The sequence below is a fragment of the Physeter macrocephalus genome, chromosome 14 (genome assembly GCF_002837175.3).
Source record: "Physeter macrocephalus isolate SW-GA chromosome 14, ASM283717v5, whole genome shotgun sequence".
Classification (NCBI taxonomy): Eukaryota; Metazoa; Chordata; class Mammalia; order Artiodactyla; family Physeteridae; genus Physeter; species Physeter macrocephalus.
The window spans coordinates 40,542,652-40,548,066 of record NC_041227.1 but is presented as its reverse complement, the minus strand read 5'-3'; positions in this window follow the sequence as shown (position 1 = coordinate 40,548,066).

Below are 5,415 nucleotides of genomic sequence, written 5' to 3'. Positions count from 1 at the left end.
CAGGTGGATTCTCAACCACTGCACCACCAGGTAAGCCCCATCGTTTGTTTTTATCAGCACAGCATCCTTACCCCCTTCTTCGCCGATCAACCTCCAGATTTCCTCTGGCTGTGGGGAGAGCCCTCCTCTCAGCCGGTGCTGCCTCCCCAGCCCAGAGTGTGAGTGTGTGACTGAGTCCTGGGCAATCAGAGCGCTGTGTTGCTTTGGCCACAGTGATTGGTTGAGGGATGGCCAGGACTCAAGCTGGACCAGTAAGAACCCTCCCCAGGATTCACGCTTCAACCATTGAGACAAAGAAGCTCTCTTTGTCCTGGAATGCTAACTGATGGATGGAAGAAAATTTCAGAGGAAAGTGGGATGAAAAGATGGAGAACTTTTGATGACATCATTTGACCACTTGAATCCAGCTGGTTCCGAACCCAGATCAACTGTGAATTTCACTTGGGGAGTGAATGCATTCGCTGTTTGCTTAAGTTAATTTGATGGGTTTCTCTTATTTGAGGCCAAAAGAGTCCTTCCTGATACAGAGGTTTGCCTTTTAGCTGCCCTCAATTAATACTAATAACAACCCTAATGAACATTTTGAATTAGACATTTTCTAAGATGTATCCTTTCTTGCTTCTTGAAGAGGGCTCCAGAACATGACTTTTCCCTGAATGGCTCTGGGACATTCCTTATCATACTGGCAGGCATTTGACCCTGAGGCCCACAGGGCTACCCCGGGCTCCTGCTTCTGTGTCAGGTGGACTTGGTGTCTAGGGCTCATTGAGTGCTACGTTGAATTAAAAATCTTCCCCATTGTTGCCAGGCTGTTACTCTTTGGTATTTCGCTCTGCTGTCAACTTTAATTGCTTCCAGCAATACCTCTTCTTCTCTTTAATTGCTGCTTTGATTTAGAAATCTGGTCTCTGAGTTCATCTGAATTGTGAGTAAGGTAAGGGAACATAGGTTTTGAGCAGTCTTGCAGTCTCCCCTATGCCTAAAGTGCATAAGTTTTTGGTACGTGGACCAAATGGATATTAAATATAGCCGTTCAATTGCACTTTATGATTTTATACTTGTCATGATACATGTTCTCAATCAGGTAATGTATGGGCTAGGAGACCTCGATGTCAGCAGATGTGATATAGTCATCCATGCAACCAGAAAATTTGGATTTATACGGTAGTTTCCATCTGTCGTATTGTTCTATCTTGAAAATAATGTTCTCAAATGAATTCATTCTACATGAATCAGTGGCTTTTTTGAGTCAAGAAAATTAGGTTGAAGCCTAGGGTAGATGGGTCCATGCAGACACTCATTAGTTTCGACGAACCCAAACTGGCGTTTGTGCCAAGGGATTCCTCACTTCTGTTGGTGTATCTTGTGCTATCCTAGTTCCCAATCTTCCTGGGTAATCTGTACATGAATATGTCCAGAGATCAAAGTGGAATTCCCAGCACTGGTTTGATTTCTCTGCTTGAGTCTAATTGTTTTTGTCTCATGAACTTGACTTAGAGCAGCCAGAATTCGATGCTTGACTTCTGCTAGCACCAAGGACAGAGTCTGGGAACCTGTAAGTAAAAAGAGGCACATGGGCTTCCCTGGTGGCACAGTGGTTGGGAGTCCGCCTGCCGATGCAGGGGACACGGGTTCGTGCCCCGGTCCGGGAAGATCCCACATGCCGCAGAGCGGCTGGTCCCGTGAGCCATGGCCGCTGAGCCTGCGCGTCCGGAGCCTGTGCTCCGCAACGCTGAGCCTGCGCGCCCGGAGCCTGTGCTCCGCAACGGGAGAGGCCAGAACAGTGAGAGGCCCGCGTACCGCCAAAAAAAAAAAAAAAAAGAGAGGCACATAGACTGGGAAAGGAGAAATTTACTTCTGTGTTCCCCTTTGTTTGTAAAGCCAAGAGCAGATATAGAAGGGAGGAAACTATTCCCAAGAAGGGAGGAAATCTAACAGTCCCAGAGAGTCAAACATCATCAATTAGTTTGAATACAGTATGCATTATTTTTGAACAAAGAGAACTGCTTTTGCCAATCATTTCAGCTCCTCTTTATCACTTCCGAGTGTGTTTATTTTGACAGCTTTTTATTTACTCTCTTTTTTTTTTCCAGTGGTATATCAGAAATATGGCCCCATCTGGAGACAGTGAATAACTTTATGTTTTCCGTGGCCCTTCCAATCAGGAGTAACTACAGCTGCCGGGGGAGCACTGAAAAAATGTCAATTAGCTATAAAAGTTTCACAAACAAGCATTATGCCTTCCTCTTACGAGTCCCTGGGTGCAGCTCAAAATGGAGCAATAATGTCCATAGTTAAAAATGGCTGTTAGGGGCCGCAGCATCTTTTTTTCCATTAACAATTGCTCGGTACTGGCGCTGGAGTCTCTGCCTGTGCCTGTGCCTGTGTATGGTGGAGCCCAGGCAACTGCAGAGTATGTGTTTTAAAAATAATTACAGCTCCCATCACATTTATGGCACAGAGATGTGGCACCGGGTCCCTCTATGTGCAAACCATGTGCCCAAGTTCATCCTTCCAGGGAGCCGGGACTGGAGCCATCCCCCCTGGCTCTCCAAGCACCAGCTGCTTGTTTCCTACTCATGTCTGAAAATCATATCAGGGTCACTCTGGCTCCGAGGAGGAATTAGAGAGCAGTCTGCTTCCTGGTGTCACTCTTTGTGATTGTCCAGGACCCAACCCACGTGGCGTTTATTTACAGACAAGCGCTCTGTCCTCCAGGCTAGAAAGGCAAGGAAAGTCTCTTTTCCACAAGTAAAACCAGGCAGGTACGGCCAGTGGATGTGACCTGTCTTGACATGTAAAGTGTAATAAAATCTTGTTTATAAAAACAGGCAGCCGGCCCAAGCACTGTAGTTTGCTAAGTATATTTTTTAAAAATATTGCACTGAAATATTATTTCTCTTGATTATTGAAGTTTTAGGTGCCCCCTTAAATCTTTTTTTTTGTTTTCAATTTATTTATTTTATGTTTGGCTGCATTGGGTCTTCGTTGCTGTGTGTGGGCTTTCTTTAGCTGCGGCGAGAGGGGGCTACTCTTCCTTGCGGTGTGTGGGCTTCTAATTGCGGTGGCTTCTCTTGCTGTGGATCGTGGGCTCTGGGCATGCAGGCTTCAGTAGTTGTGGCATGTGGGCTCAGTAGTTGTGGCTCGAGGGCTCTAGAGCACAGGCTCAGTAGTTGTGGTGCACGGGCTTAGTTGTTCCGTGGCATGTGGGATCTTCCCAGACCAGGGCTCGAACCCGTGTCCCCTGCATTGGCAGGCGGATTCTTAACCACGGCGCCACCAGGGAAGTCCCAGCCCCCTTAAATCTTGTACCTGGGGCCAGTGCCTCCCTCTCCTCATCCTACTCCCAGTGTGGCCTTCAGCCAGCGAGGAAGTGGATGAGGTCCTTGCCCAAGGGCTCAGCTGTGTGTTCCAGGGAAATGACTGTCACATTTAGCAGAGTCGGGGCAGAGGATTCAACAGTGCCTCATGTGGAGGTGACATCCGGAAGAGCACGCATACAGACCTTGGTTCCAGCTCTTGCTCTGCAGCCATGTGACCTTCAGCAAGTCATCCAGTTTCTCGGAGCCCCAGGCTCCCCGTCTACAAAGCTGAAACGATAATATCGACCTCAGAGTGTGGGCTGTAAAGATTAAATGAGATAAAGTATGTCAAGTGGTTGGCCTCCGTAGGTGGCACTTTAACAAATGTGTGCAGAGTGAACAGAATGCACAGACTGTTGGTTGAAGCCCGGGAGGATTTTATATCATCAGATTGCCTTCCAATCAGCTGGACCTTTTTTGTCGTTTTCGCTTGCTATGTCAGGTTTGCGTGATTTCTGCATGTGTTTATGTTCTGTGCTCGACCCAAGGGTAAGGTTAATGTAGGAATTGCTTCTGTGTCCCCCATTATGCTTTGTACATAGGAAACATCTGATATGTATTTGTTGCATGCGTGGAAAGAGGAGGTTATTGATAATTATATGAATGGATATAGAACCAGGGAGTGTGGTTTTATCCCCCTGCTGCATGGATGACTTGAGCATTCACACTGTCAGCCTCAGGACCTTTAGGAGGTTCAGACCCAAAGAAGGCAGGTCTGAGTACCTTGAAGTTTTCTGTGACCCCTGTGATTCCTAAGTGGAGGGTCATATGCAGATTGCTGCCTGGGTACTCTGTCATCTCTCTCCACTGGGGGCAGCAAAGAGACGATAGTTTAGTGCTTTTGCTATGTTTCCAGGATTGGCCCACAGAGTTTGAATGAATTCCTAAATGCTCAAAAGTCAGAAAGTTCACAGTCATCAGGGAAAGATGATGCTGGGGGCTTTTGGGGAAAAAATATGTCCAAAGGCTATAAGACAGGTGATCAGGTGATTTATTATTCAAGTTGGGGTAATTTTGCGAGTGAAAGGGGGATGCTTTTAATAATTATGCTGGAATAAAAGACCCCAATCCAGGCTGTCCTGGGCAAAGGAGGACACATATTCACCCTACTTCCAAGGCAGTTCTGCAAAGTGCCTCCTGTTCAGTCTTGGAAAAATCAAGGCATCTGTGCCTCTGCCCTGTAGGCAGCCGCATGCCTGCCCTTTGCAGCCACTGCTGTCCCGTGGGTGACGGGATGATTGTGCCTCCTTTTGCTGGCTGTACCTCTCTTTATCCGGAAGCCTGGGGTCCCTGAGAGCTGGGCTGCTCACCCACAGCCATGTGCTGGCTCTCCTGCTGCACTGGGCTCTCTGTTTGGGAGACTGAAGTTTTCCAGGAACCTGAAAAACGGAATCAGAAGTAGAGAGACCAAGCCAAGGCAGGATGCCAATGAGGTGAATGGTGTGGGCTGCTCAATTGTCTTTGAGATAAATGACTAATGTTAACACCGGGAAGGATTGTAGATCATCTAGTTTAATATCTCACTAATATCCTCTCTCACCCCAATTTACTGAGGAGGAGACTAAAATCAGAAGAGTAAAATAAGGCACGCAAGTTTATTAATTCCTTCAAATTGCTGTCGCTAGCCCACACCTCCCCCATGGATTCTAGCCTAGAATGTCCCCCGGCTTCCCCAATATCTCCACTAACAGAAATCCCACAGTCAACAGGTCCAGCAGGGTCCCCGGTCCCTCCACACAGCCGACCCCCTCCGTACGCCCCCAACCTCAGCCAACGCAAGTCCTCCCTCCCACGTGCGCAGACTCCAGATCTTGGAGTTACTCGTGACTCCTTACGTCTCTGCCTTCTTTCACACATCATGTGGAATCTGTTAGAAAATGCCATCCAGGGTCTAACCACTTCTCACCACCTGTTCCAAGCCCCAATTCTTTCTTACCTGGGTTATGATTGCCTTCTAACTGCTTCCACTCATACCTTCCCACAGTCCTTCGTTCACTGAATTGAATAGTCAAATCAACCCCTTTAAAGCCTAAGTTGGCCCTGTCACTCCTCT